Source organism: Panicum virgatum, chromosome 5K (genome assembly GCF_016808335.1).
Source record: "Panicum virgatum strain AP13 chromosome 5K, P.virgatum_v5, whole genome shotgun sequence".
NCBI lineage: Eukaryota > Viridiplantae > Streptophyta > Magnoliopsida > Poales > Poaceae > Panicum > Panicum virgatum.
This window is the reverse complement of record NC_053140.1, coordinates 28800996-28817296: the sequence shown is the minus strand read 5'-3', so window position 1 is coordinate 28817296 and position 16301 is coordinate 28800996. Positions and strand designations below refer to the sequence as shown.

The following is a 16301-nucleotide window of genomic DNA, read 5'->3' as shown; positions in this document are numbered from 1 at the left end:
CTCTGGATTTTGGGGAACCATCAACGGAAGGAATACCTATTGGTGCCTTTTCTGGACCAACACACGAATTCGCTTGATCATGCGACACGAGGAGGGGCCTGATGCAGCACCGCCTACGCAGGGTGGTCAGACCGGTTTTGCCAGAGCAACAAACGTTCGCCCGGGAGGACCTTTGGGGGCAAACACATGCAAAGGTTGTTCTAGGGTCTGCAGACCACCTAGAAAGTCCACAATTGGCATAGAGATGAAGGGGAAACAAACAATAGTAGATTGAAGAAGCTAGGGCAAAAGAGAAAAGATAAAAAGATAAAAGTTGTTTATTTGATTGATTGGATACCCTCAATCGGCCGTTGCCTTTTATATTTATAGGGTGGGAGGTCTTGCCCCATAAGGAATCTTTTTACAGATCTAAATCTACAAATTTCTTTAATTACACTGTGACTCCATTTGGAATGGTCAGACCGACCGGTCCAGAGCATCCGGGCCTATTCCTGGAGTATCTGAGCCAAAGTTCGGACGTCCGAACCAGTGTCTAGAGTATCCGGGTATTTACCCAGAGTTTTCTGGTTTCCTAATTTGTTGCTACCAATTCTGGTCATCAACATATGCCGCCCTATTTTTTTTGGGAGTACTTGCATGCCAAAAAATAATCTTTTGGATCAAAATTATCAATAAGGGCGATGATGAATAATAGAAATCCCAACAGACGTGTGTCGGCAAAAGTAGAACAATAGCGATGAACTATCGGTCGGGAAAGTTCTGTAACAATCGATTCGTCGGTAATTCAAGTTTCAACGACCGACCATCAGTCGATATTTCAACTTACATATATCATCAAACCATCTGTCGGCAGTATAGATCTCAAACTATCCGTCGGCATACATGCACTGGGCCCATCACGTGCTCTAGGCCCACTCGGCCACTCCGACGCGCAATTTTTCCTAGCCCACCGCTCAGATTCGCAGAACCCAATTGTATCATTCTTCTGCCCCGCTCGCGCGCCGCCATCTTCCCCAAATGTCCCCGCCGCCGCGCGGTCGACCCCTCTCCCAAATCTCATCCATGCGCGCTCTCCCCAAATCCCCCAAAGTCCTTCGTGCTCTACCGCCTCGCGTCCTCTGCTCCTCTCCCAAATCTCATCCAAAGCCGCGCGCCGCTACCCGCCCAGTGCTCCTCTCCCAAATCCATCCCACCTCCTCCGTCCGCCACTCAACAGGAGCCGCCGGCCGCCGCGTCCAGGAGCCGCGCCGCTGCCCGCCCGCTGTTCCTCTTCCAAATCCACCCTGTGTCGCGCCTGCCTGCCATTCACCGGAGCGGGAGACCGGGCAGCCCCGTCGGTCGCGGTGTCCGGGAGCCGCCGCATCGACCCACGGGAGAGCAGGAGGCGCACCACCCACCGCTTGAGCTGCAAGAAACGCTGGACCCGCAGGAGGCTGCGGGTGGCGAGAGCGCGTGAGGGACCTGCGGGAGCTGGGGCGTGCCTTGTGCTCGCATCCGTGCTTGGGACCTCCCAGGAGGAGCGGATGCTGCACAGTATGGAACACATCCATTCGTGCGGGCGCAGAGCGCATCGATGGCGGCGGCCGCGAAGCCGCTTGGGGCCGCATCGATCCCCTTGCCTGCCTGACTGCCCGAGCCCTCATCACGCTCCATCTTTCAATCTCCATCAAGGTATTACTTTCCACTCCCTCCCCCTCCCCTACTTGGATTTTAGTAGATCTGGTTGCATTTGTAGTCCTGGATTCATATACGTATGCTTGTTGATTTGCGGACATGCACAATAATAGGTATAACAGTAGTCGTGTGTATAGCGGATCTCATTTCATTATTCTGAATGAACATTTGGTGCCGAAACATTTGGTTTGCAAATTACTTGTAACACCTGTTGGTTGAGCATTCCGTGAGCTGAACTATAAGCATTTCATATATACCGAATTTTGTTGATGGAACTGAATACATGGGTAACAGATACTTACTGACAAGGAATAAGGAGAACAAGGAAAAACGATCTTGGTCATGCACCTCTGGAAGAAATGGCCAGGTATGACATCCCATTAACTCTTGCATTACTAGATTTTACAACTGAAACTGTAACTTTTGGTATAACTGCCCTATTTAATTTTCTACCAAAACGTGCAGTGTTCGATCATATTTAGCTTGCTGAAGGACCAGCTGCAGTTGGCAAACAATATCTGTTCAAACTTGATTATACTGTAAACAAACTAGGTATGGTTTTTGCAATTTGTCATAGTTCTCAGCGTACCTACATGCTTATGTTCGTGTGTGTGTACTCATAGCTTGTGTTGGTGTGTGTGTAACTGTGTATTTTGGGAGAGGGGATAAAGCCTATAAATTTTACACTTGATCATTATTCTCAGTTTGTTTGCATGCCTTTTTCTTGGTTGATTTTCCCCAATTTCAACCATGCCGCAAAGGCATAACAGATGTTATAAGAGATGAGAATAATTTAAAGGGACACATTGTTATGGTTACACTGGTTATTCTTGTAACAAAAAAGACCCTCAATACTGATTTTGTATGTTTCTAATTATTTTTCCCCTTCAAGGTGCGAGCACAAATGCCTGATCGCAGAGGGAGGGCATGCTTCTTTTGTCTACCAGTTCCAGCTCATTGAAATTGTGTTTCTTCTGAACTTCCTCGAGTTAAAACTAGGATCTCCAAGAGGATGCTTTATAAGGAGTCTCCAAGAGGATGCTTTATAAGGAGTCAAGTGCTTAGCTGTGTTCTTGGTATATATGTAGCTTTTTAGGTTGTGTTTATAGGCTAGGTCTTCTCTGCAGTTAAGTCTTTTGGCGTTCCTGAGCGCCTTTTGGTGTTTACTGTGATGGAAAATTTGGCTGTATATGCTTCTTGTAATTTCTGGCTTATATGGAATCCTTTGTCTGCAGTTCTGGGAAAACATTGGACAACTAATATTTGTATGGGGGATCAATGTCAATGTTTGTATGCTCATATTGAATCTGTTGGCTTCAAATGAAAACCATCGGTCAAGTGTGTTTGTTTTGTATTGTTTCAAAAAATTGTTGTATGATCAATGAGAGATTAATTATATTATTTTCTATGGATTCTTAGCATTGGATTGTTGGTTGGTAAAAAAATTTAGCTACTTGCTGTCGGTCGGTAAAAAAGTTGTAACAGATCATTGGTCGGGGATATGTACCAGTCAGTATATCTTAGTAGGGCAACAGACCATCAGTCGGTATAAGTTATACCGACGCCACTTACAACGACAGAAACATGGTGTCGGCATACATCTATACCGATTGATGGTCCGTCGGTACAACGGCTTTTACCAACCGACGGTCAGTCGGTGTATCGGGGCTGTGGTATAGTGAGAATAGAGCATGCTGGTTGGATCATTTTTTGTTGGTGACTTGTGGGTCGTGATTTGTGGGCCAAAGCTAGCTTGATGAGAGTTGGACTTCATTTGTGGATTGGATGGTCTATTTGGGCTAAGTTTGAGCCCATGAATGAAAATTGTGACTCGATATAGTATGCATATATGTATTACTGCTGTATAATGTATATACTTACTCATTTGCAAAAATGTTAGGTATTCTTAGAAAAATTGAGGAATCCAGCTGCCTCCGCCCCTGCATGGCTGCAGCAATAACATATTCTATGCAAAGAACTAAAGAGGCTAAGAACTAGATCTAATCGTGGACCGCCCGATCCGATGAACCCAACCCGATCCATCAAAAAAAGCCAACCCCACCCAACCCGACTAGTATGCAGGCCGAGCTCGGGCTAGAAATTCTAATCTACCATAAAAATCGAAACAGACACGGACCCATTTTTTGAGTAAAAACTCAACATTAATAAAACCTATTTTATCCAAACCGATCCGAACCAGACCCAACACAACCACTTGTTGAATCGAGCTCGGGCAAAAAAAGAATCGGTCAGATAAGGCTCGGGTCGAAGAACAATTTTTTTTATTCGAACTGAACCCAATGCAACTCGATAAATGATAGATCTACTATGAACATTACCTACTAAATATATCTTATCTATTTTATATCTATATTTTTCTATATCTGTATCTATTACTAAAGCGAGTAAGGTTTCCACCCAAATTTTTAGTTTGATACGTTGATTTGATCCGCCTATGTTATTGACATATGGGCCTTAGTCCATCCGGTATGCGAATCGGACTAACCCCCTTCGTCCACAACTCGATCACGTAGATCCCTACAAATTAACACATGGTCACCAATATGTATCCGATACTTATACCAATTTTGTCTGTAGAAACGTACAAGCATAATTGCCTAGTCTATATCTATTACTAAAGCGAGTAACGTTTCCATCCAAATTTTTGGTTTGGTACGTTGATTTGGTCCGCCTGTATTGGTTTGATCCGCTTGTGTGATAGGTGGACCTTAGTCCATCCCGTATACGAGTTGGACCAACCCCCACTGTCCACGACTCGATCACGTATATCCCTGCAAATTAACACACGAGCACTAATACATATCTGATACTTATACCAACTTTGTCCGTAGCAACACACGGGCATAATTGCCTATATTAGTAAGCGAGTAAGGTTTCCATCCAATTTTTTGGTTTGCTACGTTGGTTTGGTCCGTCTATGTTATTGACAGGTGGGCTTTAGTACATCCCGTATGCGAGTCGGACCAACCCCTTTGTCCATGACTCGATTACGTAATTTCATATGCGAGTTGGACCAACCCCCACCGTCCATGACTCGATCACGTAGATCCCTACAAATTAACACACGGGCACTAATACGTATCCGATACTTATACCAACCTTATCTGTAGCAACGCACGAGCATAATTACCTTGCTATTTTTAAAATGAGCAAGGTTTTCACCCAGGTTTTTTGTTTAGTCTGTTTGATTCGGTCCGTCTCATGTCATTGACAGGTGAGTCTTTGAACATCTCGTTTGCGAGTCGGACCAGCCCCCTCCGTCTACGACTCCATCACATAAATCCCTACAAATTAACACGCGACCACCAATACGTATCCGATACTTATATAAACTTGGTTAGTAGCAACACACGGGCATAATTACCTAGTTAAAAGTCAATAACCTAAATGCTGGATTAAACTGCTATTCCTTGAAATATTCTACCACAACTTCCTGGTGTGTTTGGTTGGATAACCGGATGGGATGGAGTGGCTCCATCCTTCGTTTGGTTTGCGGACGGGCGAGCGGAGCCAACCCTATGAGCGAATATTCGCTCAATATGCGGGATGAGCTCGCTCGGCTAAAACCATGGAACGAGTTCGCTCCAGTTAACACCGTCAGCTTCCTGACACGGCGAGGCGCTTCTTCTCCCCGCAAGCTCGGGCGGAGCGCGTCCGTCGACGGAGCTCGGGCAGCACGGGCGGAGCACGACCGTGGCTGGAGCTCGGGCCGGGTGGAGCTCGGTCGCCGGTGGAGCTCGGCTGTGACAGAACCGCCAAATTAAAACTCTAATTAAGCGTAATGGCCGTCATTTGAACACATCAGGCTCATTAGCTTAACGGCTTAATTTGGCGATCCTTTCGCAACCCACGTCCCGATCGAAACATCACCGATAGTCCCACGCGAAGGTGGGCGCAGATGGTACACGCACGACACATATTTGAAAATACAACAAATATACATAAGATTTTACCTTGTGTTTTACAAACCAAGTTTGAATAAATACATAATTTACAAACTTTGCCTTACTGAAATCCGGTTTCAACCAAAGGAAAGGGCCTACAACTACCAGAAATGTGCCCTAGGGAGATCCCTAACTAAACGACTGGCTCCACGACCGCCCATCCCTCGGCATCACGGCGGATTAACTTGGCGCAGCAGGGACAGAAGTCTACGTCTGTGTGTCCTGAAATAATGTTGGCAACAAACCCTGAGTATACTAATACTCAGCAAGGCTTACCCGACCAGTGGGTATAACTTAGCCCACCTAACTAGACATGCAAGGCTTTTGGCTGGTGGTTATTCTGCAGAAATAGCATCTGGAGGTGTATCCTTACTTTCAATATTTTAGCTGCATTTTCTATATAGATAGACTCTCACTATTGTTTACCTGTCTACACACACATGTTGAAGCACCTAATTTAAGATTCAGTATAGTATCCATTTTTCATATCTCTACCATCCTAACTCATTTGCTACGAGGTGACAAAGAGATCAAGGCCCTCATATCCGCGAGACATGGCGAATCGATTCGATTTTTCCTTGCAAGGTGGACCTAACCAACACGGCACGTATTTGCCCTGTCGGACTATACATGCCAACCATTCCCCTCCCCGCCTCGAACTACAGGAACCAGCTCAACGACATATGATCAGCCGAGCTCAACGTGAGACCACCAAAAGTAAACATATGCATCCCAATTCTCCGCGACTACTCGACTCGCCCCAGGAGTTGGGTGCGGGTTCCTTTACTTTCGAAACAAGGCAGTACTCGGCTTACCGGTTTCGACTACCTCCTACTCCCGGTATGCGGTTAGTACAATTCAATCCCCGATCAGCACTGCCACAACGACGGGTCCTTAATCGACACGGACGGGGCTAAGATACCCAGGAACCCTGTCCTGCTGCCAAACCTAATACCCTCATCCCCGCCCGGTCTCACATCTCCATAACCATTTCAAACCACTTCAACAATACTGATGTACAAAGACAAAAATATATCTCGCGAGTAACCGACAATTACTCGGCTTCTAAAGTTTCCTGTGTCTCGCGAGTGACACGAAGCCACCCGACTTCTACCGGACTTATTTAGCCTAGCACCGCTATCGACCTAGACTTTCTAGTAAACTCAAGGAAACCTAGGGATTATGCAGCTAGGGTTCCAATCAATCCCTAATACGTAATGCACAAGTAATAGGTAAAACTTATACATAGTGAGTCATAATTTAAATTAATAGGACATGCACCGGGGCTTGCCTTGCACCTGTTGCTCAACACTAGGATCAACCGGGCCTTGGGCCGAGTGCTCACACCTCTCCTCTTGGGCTTGCGTCGGCTGCTCCTGCGGTGCCGCGATCACCTCAAATATGGAGCCCTCCGATGCGGATGCTACACGTATGCATATGAAATAAATGAGTGCATCCCAAAGATGTGACTATTTTACTTTTACTGAAATACCCTGCGGACTGTCCACGCCCAAGTGGCGGACCGTCCGCCGTACTACCCTACCGACCCATCAGAGACAACAACGTCTCTGGAACACTTTCCAATTCTACCTGCGGACTGTCCGGCCACCCCTGGCGGACCGTCCGCAGTTCAAGTACTCAATCCACCAGAGACGGCAACGTCTCTGGACAATTTCCTAGACTCTACTGCAGACTATCCGCGCCCAAGTGGCGGACCGTCCGTAGTTCAATTCCGTGAACACCACCAGAGACATCGTCCCTGGAACAAATTCAAGCTTCAACGGCGGACCGTCCGCTCCCCTATAGCGGACTGTCCGCAATTCAATTTTCCTAAACTACCAGAGGCAACATCGTCTCAGGACAAAACCTAACCTGACCGGCGGACCGTCCGCGCCTCCCAGGCGGACCATCCGCGATACCTAATTTCTGACCCTCGCCCCCAGGTGGCAGCAAGGGCGGCGGCGACGGCGGCGGCCGTACTCCGGCGCCGGCGACGCGCCATGGAAGAGGAAAAAGAATGGGAAGCACAAAGAACTCACCACGAATCCATTTCCGTGGTCGGTTCGAGTGGAGGACGACCGGAGAGGCGGATCGATGGTGGAGCAAGCTTCAAGCACCTCCAATGGTGACCAGTGGTGGTGGGGGTGATTCCGGCCGGGGAGAAGCCGGTCTAGAGTTTGGGGAAGGTGGAGGAGGTGCCGAGGAAGGTTCCTGCGTGAGGAATCAAGGTTTGGTGGGTGGAGGAGTGAGATCGAAGTAAGGGGGCGACGATGGCGCGGGAGCTCGAGCTCCGCTCGGCTCTGGACGAAATGAGGAGGAAGAGAGAACCGACAGGTGGGTCCCGCATCTATCCAGATAAATATCTGGGCCATGCCTGGCGGACTGTCCGCCGTCCCCTCGCGGACTGTCCGCAAGGCAGGTGTTACAATCCTACCCCCTAAAAGAAATCTCGCCCCGAGATTTAATGAATGGCAAAAAGGGGAGCTATGAATTGGTGTGTACCTCGATAGGCTTGCAGCAATTCTGGACATTTAGCCCGAACAAATTCCTCTGTCTCCCAAGTAGCTTCCCGCTCGGAGTGATTGCTCCATTGCACTTTATAGAAATCACTGGTTTGATTCCGAGTGACCCTGGTTTTGTGATCCACAATTTTGATTGGATATTCGGGATAGACAAGATCGGGTTCCACTTGTAGTTTCTCAATGTCAAGCACCTTCTCTGGAACATGGAGGCACTTCCTGAGCTGAGATACGTGGAATATATTATGAACTGCGGATAAGTGGGCAGGAAGTTCCAAACGGTATGCCACTGGCCCATATTGCTCAACAATAAGAAAAGGCCCAACATAGCGAGGTGCGAGCTTTCCCCTCACCCCGAACCGTTGAACCCCTTTCATTGGAGACACCCACAAGTAGACATGATCCCCCACTTGAAACAGGATAGATTGACGCTTCTTGTCTGCATAACTCTTTTGTCGGGATTGGGCAATCTTCAAATTGTCCTGAATAACCCGAACCAGCTCTTCTGCTTCATTTACCATATCGGGCCCAAAGAAAGTCCTTTCCCCAGCTTCTGACCAATTCAATGGCATTCTGCACTTACGTCCATATAATGCCTCAAATGGAGCCATTCTGATGCTCTCCTGATAGCTATTGTTATAAGCGAACTCGGCTAAAGGTAGGCATTCATCCCATTTCTGACTGTAGGTGAGTGCACAAGCTCTGAGCATATCCTCCAGAATCTGATTGATTCTCTTTGTCTGGCCATCTGTCTGGGGATGATAGGCTGAACTGCGGATCAGTTGTGTACCAAGAGCGGCATGAAAATGTTCCCAAAACCGAGCTATGAATTGAGTACCCCGGTCCGAAATGATTGTCTTTGGAATTCCATGGAGACTCACAATACGGTCCATATACAATTGTGCATATTGTTTTGCCGTATGTGTTGTCTTTACCGGCAGAAAATGAGCCGACTTGGTAAGGCGATCCACAATAACCCATATGGAATCATGTCCCTTGGAAGTTTTGGGTAAACCCACAATGAAATCCATACTGATGTCTTCCCATTTCCAGGATGGAATACTTAAGGGCTGTAAAGGGCCGGCTGATCTCAAATGGCTAGCCTTAACCCTCCGATAGGTGTCACATTCTGACACATAACTAGCGATTTCCCTCTTCATCCTTGTCAACCAAAACCGCTGTTTCAGATCCTGATACATCTTGTTGCTGCCAGGATGGATAGAATACCTAGAGAGGTGAGCCTCATCAAGAATTTGTTTCCGGAGTTCTAAATCCTTAGGTACCACCAGCCGGTTCTTAAACCATAACACACCCTCGCCATCTAGCTGAAAACATGCCACACGAGGATCACTTTCCCTGAGCCTCTGCCTAATCTTTTCCATGCCAATATTATTTGTTTGAGCTGCAATAATTTGATCCCGCATTGTTGGAGTGTGGGTAATATTGGTAAGTGTACCCTCAGCTACTATAGCCAGATTCAACTTCTCCATCTCTTGGTATAGAGTTGCTTGCATAGGTGTTGCTGAGATGCAGTTGCAACTTGCCTTTCTGCTCAATGCATCTGCTACCACATTAGCCTTACCCGGGTGATAATGGATTTCCAGATCATAATCCTTAATCAATTCCAACCACCGTCTCTGGCGCAAATTCAACTCGCTCTGGGTGAATATATACTTAAGACTCTTGTGGTCTGAGTATATATGCACTGGATTTCCCAGAAGGTAATGGCGCCAAATCTTTAATGCATGCACCACTGCTGCTAATTCCAGATCATGAGTGGCATAATTCTCTTCATGCCGTCTGAGGGCTCTGGAGGCATAGGCAATCACTCGCTGATCCTGCATAAGCACGCAGCCTAGGCCCGTACCTGATGCATCACAGTACACATCAAAAGGCCGGGTAATATCTGGCTGAGCGAGGACAGGGGCAGACGTCAGAAGTCTTCTCAGAGTCTGAAAAGCCTGCTCGCATTTGGCGTCCCAAGTAAATCTCACCCCTTTCTTGAGTAGTTCAGTCATGGGTCTAGCAATTTTTGAGAAGTTCGGAACAAACCGCCGGTAATACCCTGCTAGCCCAAGGAAACTCCGGATCTCTGAAACAGACTCTGGAGTCTTCCAATTTAGGACATCCCGAATCTTGCTAGGATCAACAGAAATCCCCTTGTCTGAGATGATGTGGCCCAAGAACTGGACTTCCTCGAGCCAGAAATCACGTTTACTGAATTTGGCGTACAGCTTGTGCTCCCGCAGGCGCTGAAGCACAATGCGGAGATGTTCTGCATGTTCTTCTTCATTCTTAGAAAATATCAGAATGTCATCAATGAAAATCACGACGAACTTATCTAGCTCAGGCATGAACACCGAATTCATGAGATACATGAAATGAGCAGGGGCATTCGTCAGCCCGAAAGACATAACCAGATATTCAAAAAGTCCGTATCTGGTGGAAAAAGCCGTCTTGAGAATATCCTCAGCTCTAATCTTTATCTGATAATTGCCAGAGCGGAGATCAATCTTGGAGAATACTTTGGCCCCGAATAGCTGATCAAACAAGATATCGATCCGGGGAAGTGGATACTTATTCTTGATTGTGACAGCATTCAGAAGTCTATAGTCCACACACAACCTGAGGCTTTCATCTTTCTTTTTCACAAAGAGTGCAAGACAGCCCCAATGTGACGTGCTAGGATAGATATAACCCTTATCAAGCAATTCCTGTAATTGTTTCTTTAACTCCGCCAGCTCATTGGGTGGCATCCGGTAAGGCCTCCTAGAAATCGGTGCCGTACCCGGTTGCAATTCAATGGTAAACTCCACGTCACGATCAGGTGGCATTCCAGGCAAATCATCCGGAAAGATGTCTGGATATTCACACACCACTGGTATATCCTCTAGTTTCTTGCCCTCGGCGTGGTGCACCGCATGAGTCAAAGACGCTGGATCCCTTAAATTCGAAGTCATACTACCATGAATAGAGGAGTTGATATGCACAGATTGTGAGGTCGTGTCCAGAGTAACTCCCTGACCATCCATCCAGTTCATACCCAATATAATATCTATCCTTTGGGTTGGTAACATTATCAGGGCCATAGGGAAAAATTTTCCTTGCAACTGTAGGGGTACTTGCTTAACAAACTGATTGGTGATTAACTTCCCCCCAGGCGAATGAATGTGGTATGGCTTGGGCATGCTTTCGATTTTTAATCCCAGTCTAACAATACACCCCTTGCTAATAAAGGTATGAGACGCCCCTGAATCAAATAATACTGTAACGGGTTGTTCATTTACTGAGAACGTACCCGCCATCACTGGAGCTCCCTCAGGAATACCCTCGAGGGTGGTGTAGTGCACCTGTCCTGGCTTGAAGTGAGCCACTTGCTACTTCTGACCCTGCTGGCTCGACTGCTGGCCTTGCTTGGGCGGCATTGGACAGTTCCGTGCAAAGTGACCAAGCTGTCCACAGTTGTAGCAAGGGAACAAATTGGGGCGCACCCCCGGCTGCTGCACCCAGACCTTCTGCTCATTCTGCTGAGGAGCAGGAGGCCTGACTGTCCCCTGTGGCTGAGTGTACTGAGAGGGCCTATATCCCCACTGCTGCTGTGGCTGGTGCTGAAAGGGGGCTCGCTGTGGGCCCGACTGCACCAAGCGAAACCTCTGAGGAGCACTGCTAGAAGATCCCGCTGCCGGCGTCTTTCTCTTCTTTTCTGCCTTGTGAGCTAGATGGGCGTCCTCCTGTATGATAGCCCCATTGACTAGCTCACTGAAACTGTCGAACCTGACCATCGCCAAGCGATCCTGGAGCTTGCTGCTGAGCCCCTGCCTGAAACAGGCCTGCTTCTTCTCATCAGTATCCACATGGTACCCGGTATACTGTGATAGAGTGTTGAAGGCCTGGGAATACTGCAGCACACTGTTATTGCCCTGCTTCAGGGCCAAGAACTCTGTGAGCTTCCTTTTAATCACCCCCGCTGGAATGTGATGTGCCCTGAAGGCTTCCTTGAACTATGCCCAAGTGAAACGGGTGTCCGCGGGGAACATTACCACATGATTGTCCCACCATGTACGTGCTGGGCTCCTAAGCTGCTGAGCGGCAAATCCTGCCTTGTCCCCATCATTGTACTAGTGCAGGGTGAATTTAGACTCGATAGTCTGAAGCCAGCTGTCTGCCTCCAGTGGTTCATCCGCCTTATGGAAGAGCGGTGGTTGAGTAGCCAGAAACTCTGGATATCCAGGAGCAGGCGGCTGGTGGTGATGTCTAGGCTGCGGCGCTCTGCCCTGCGCCACAAGTTCACGGAGGAGTGCAGTCTGCTCATCGCGCCCGGTGAGTATGGCCGCAATGGCCTGGACCAACTCAGGAGGGTTCGGTGGTTCTCCCATTCTGCATTCAACCATGACAAGGTAAATGCCATTAATCGGATAAATTAAAACATTACCAACAACAACTAATCTTCTCTATTCATGGGACAATGCAGAATGTAGAGCTTCAAAGCAATTTTGAATAATACTAGCAAGCGGGGCCAGGCGATCGATCGGTGCAACCGGTCGGTCTGACCGATCTGCCCTGGTCCAGCCGAAAAGGGTATGGCGGACCGTCCGCAGTACATGGTCGGACCGTCCGCTGTACCAAAAATACATCTAACCGGACTGTCTGCGGAGAATCTGCGGACCGTCCGCTGTACACAATGTCAACCAGACTCAGTTCCAACCGGTTCTGGTAAATTTTTCTCAATGTCCGGCGGACCGTCCGTGGGTCCTGACCGGACTGTCCGCTGAACACACTTTAACTACGCCACAGTGCCTCCGGTCCGGCCGACGACACTTTCACAACCTTTCCCACCTCCCCATAATAAATCTTTCAATCCGCACGTCATCCACAAAGGTCCTTAGGATCGTAGACTCACACCCCCACCGGCTCCTACGGAAAAACCCAAAAATACTACAAGAATGAGATGCATGCTCGCCCTATGCTCAAAATTCATTTTTTTATATTTTTAGAAAAACTTGAAATTAGTCATGCCTGTACCACCCTCGGTGCGTTTCGGATCTGATACCAGCTGTTACAGAACCGGCAAATTAAAACTCTAATTAAGCGTAATTGCCGTCATTTGAACACATCAGGCTCATTAGCTTAACGGCTTAATTTGGCGATCCTTTCGCAACCCACGTCCCGATCGAAACATCACCGATAGTCCCACGCGAAGGTGGGCGCAGATGGTACAAGCACGACACATATTTGAAAATACAACAAATATACATAAGATTTTACCTTGTGTTTTACAAACCAAGTTTGAATAAATACATAATTTACAAACTTTGCCTTACTGAAATCCGGTTTCAACTAAAGGAAAGGGCCTACAACTACCAGAAATGTGCCCTAGGGAGATCCCTAACTAAACGTCTGGCTCCACGACCGCCCATCCCTCGGCATCACGGCGGATGAACTTGGCGCAGCAGGGACAGAAGTCTACGTCTGTGTGTCCTGAAATAATGTTGGCAACAAACCCTGAGTATACTAATACTCAGCAAGGCTTACCCGACCAGTGGGTATAACTTAGCCCACCTAACTAGACATGCAAGGCTTTTGGCTGGTGGTTATTCTGCAGAAATAGCATCTGGAGGTGTATTCTTACTTTCAATGTTTTAGCTGCATTTTCTATATAGATAGACTCTCACTATTGTTTGCCTGTCTACACACACATGTTAAAGCACCCAATTTAAGATTCAGTATAGTATCCATTTTTCATATCTCTACCATCCTAACTCATTTGCTACGAGGTGACAAAGAGATCAAGGCCCTCATATCCGCGAGACACGGCGAATCGATTCGATTTTTCCTTGCAAGGTGGACCTAACCAACACGGCACGTATTTGCCCCGTCGGACTATACATGCCAACCATTCCCCTCCCGCCTCGAACTACAGGAACCAACTCAACGACATATGGTCAGCCGAGCTCAACGTGAGACCACCAAAAGTAAACATATGCATCCCAATTCTCCGCGACTACTCGACTCGCCCCAGGAGTTGGGTGCGGGTTCCTGTACTTTCGAAACAAGGCAGTACTCGGCTTACCGGTTTCGACTACCTCCTACTCCCGGTATGCGGTTAGTACAATTCAATCCGCGATCAGCACTGCCACAACGACCGGTCCTTAATCGACACGGATGAGGCTAAGACACCCAGAAACCCTGTCCTGCTGCCAAACCTAATACCCTCATCCCCGCCCGGTCTCACATCTCCATAACCATTTCAAACCACTTCAACAATAATGATGTACAAAGACAATAATGTATCTCGCGAGTAACCGACAATTACTCGGCTTCTAAAGTTTCCTGTGTCTCGCGAGTGACACGAAGCCACCCCGACTTCTACCAGACTTATTTAGCCTAGCACCGCTATCGACCTAGACTTTCTAGTAAACTCGAGGAAACCTAGGGATTATGCAGCTAGGGTTCCAATCAATCCCTAATACGTAATGCACAAGTAATAGGTAAAACTTATACATAGTGAGTCATAATTTAAATTAATAGGACATGCACCGGGGCTTGCCTTGCGCCTGTTGCTCAACACTAGGATCAACCGGGCCTTGGGCCGGGTGCTCACACCTCTCCTCTTGGGCTTGCGTCGGCTGCTCCTGCGGTGCCGCGATCACCTCAAATATGGCGCCTTCCGATGCGGATGCTACACGTATGCATATGAAATAAATGAGTGCAGCCCAAAGATGTGACTATTTTACTTTTACTGAAATACCCTGCGGACTGTCCGCGCCCAAGTGGCGGACCGTCCGCCGTACTACCCTACCGACCCATCAGAGACAACGTCGTCTCTGGAACACTTTCCAATTCTACCTGCGGACTGTCCGGCCACCCCTGGCGGACCGTCCGCAGTTCAAATACTCAATCCACCAGAGACGGCAACGTCTCTGGACAATTTCCTAGACTCTACTGCGGACTGTCCGCGCCCAAGTGGCGGACCGTCCGCAGTTCAATTCCGCGAACACCACCAGAGACATCGTCCCTGGAACAAATTCAAGCTTCAACGGCGGACCGTCCGCTCCCTTATAGCGGACTGTCCGCAATTCAATTTTCCTAAACTACCAGGGACAACATCGTCTCTGGACAAAACCTAACCTGACCGGCGGACCGTCCACGCCTCCCAGGCGGACCGTCCGCGATACCTAATTTCTGACCCTCGCCCCCAGGTGGCAGCAAGGGCGGCGGCGACGGCGGCGGCCGTACTCCGGCGCCGGCGACGCGCCATGGAAGAGGAAAAAGACTGGGAAGCACAAGGAACTCACCACGAATCCATTTCCGAGGTCGGTTCGAGTGGAGGACGACCGGAGAGGCGGATCGACGGTGGAGCAAGCTTCAAGCACCTCCAATAGTGTCCGGTGGTGGTGGGGGCGATTCCGGCCGGGGAGAAGCCGGTCTAGAGTTTGGGGAAGGTGGAGGAGGTGCTGAGGAAGGTTCCAGCGCGAGGAATCGAGGTTTGGTGGGCGGAAGAGGGAGATCGAAGTAAGGGGGCGACGATGGCGCGGGAGTTCGAGCTCCGCTCTGCTCTGGACGAAATGAGGAGGAAGAGAGAACCGACAAGTGGGTCCCGCATCCATCCAGATAAATATCTGGGCCATGCCTGGCGGACTGTCCGCCGTCCCCTCGCGGACTGTCCGCGAGGCAGGTGTTACATCGGCCGAGGAGGAGCTCGGGCCGGGGGAATGCGGCCGCCAGGGGAATTGGGCCGCCGGCGGATCTCGGGCGAAGCACGGCTGCAGAGGAGTGCGGGCGGAGCGCGGTTGTGGCCGGAGCTCGGGCCGGGGGGGGGAGTGCGGCCGCCGACGGATCTCGGGCGGAGCACGGCCGCAGAGGAGCGCAGGGTCCGGCGGCACTGGGGGCGGAGCCGGGCGGCGCGAGGGAGGGAACACGGCGACGCGCGCGAGGGAATCGGTAAGAGAGAGGGAGAGAGGAAGAGGGAATCAAGGAGAGAGAGGAAGAGGAATAGTGCGACTGACAGACGGGCCCCACTAACGGCGGTTAACGGACTAATAACAGATTCACGCTCGTACCTGCAACTAAACAAGAAATGGAACCGTTCCATCCCTCTAACCAAACACATAGCATAGAGCCATTCCATTCCTGAAATCTGGAA

General features: G+C 48.9%; 1 long non-coding RNA gene across 2 annotated transcripts; it reads left to right on the top strand.

The window, feature by feature from the left end:
- Nucleotides 1–957: 957 nt before the first annotated feature.
- On the top strand, nt 958–3089 carry LOC120707051. 2 transcript variants are annotated; one of them, XR_005688766.1, is made up of 4 exons: nt 958–1671; nt 1969–2041; nt 2140–2226; nt 2567–3070. It is a non-coding gene; the product is annotated as an uncharacterized LOC120707051 (long non-coding RNA). The 2 variants fall into 2 exon arrangements; XR_005688765.1 differs by having other exon boundaries at nt 2140–3089.
- The last annotated feature ends 13212 nt before the right edge of the window (nt 3090–16301 follow it).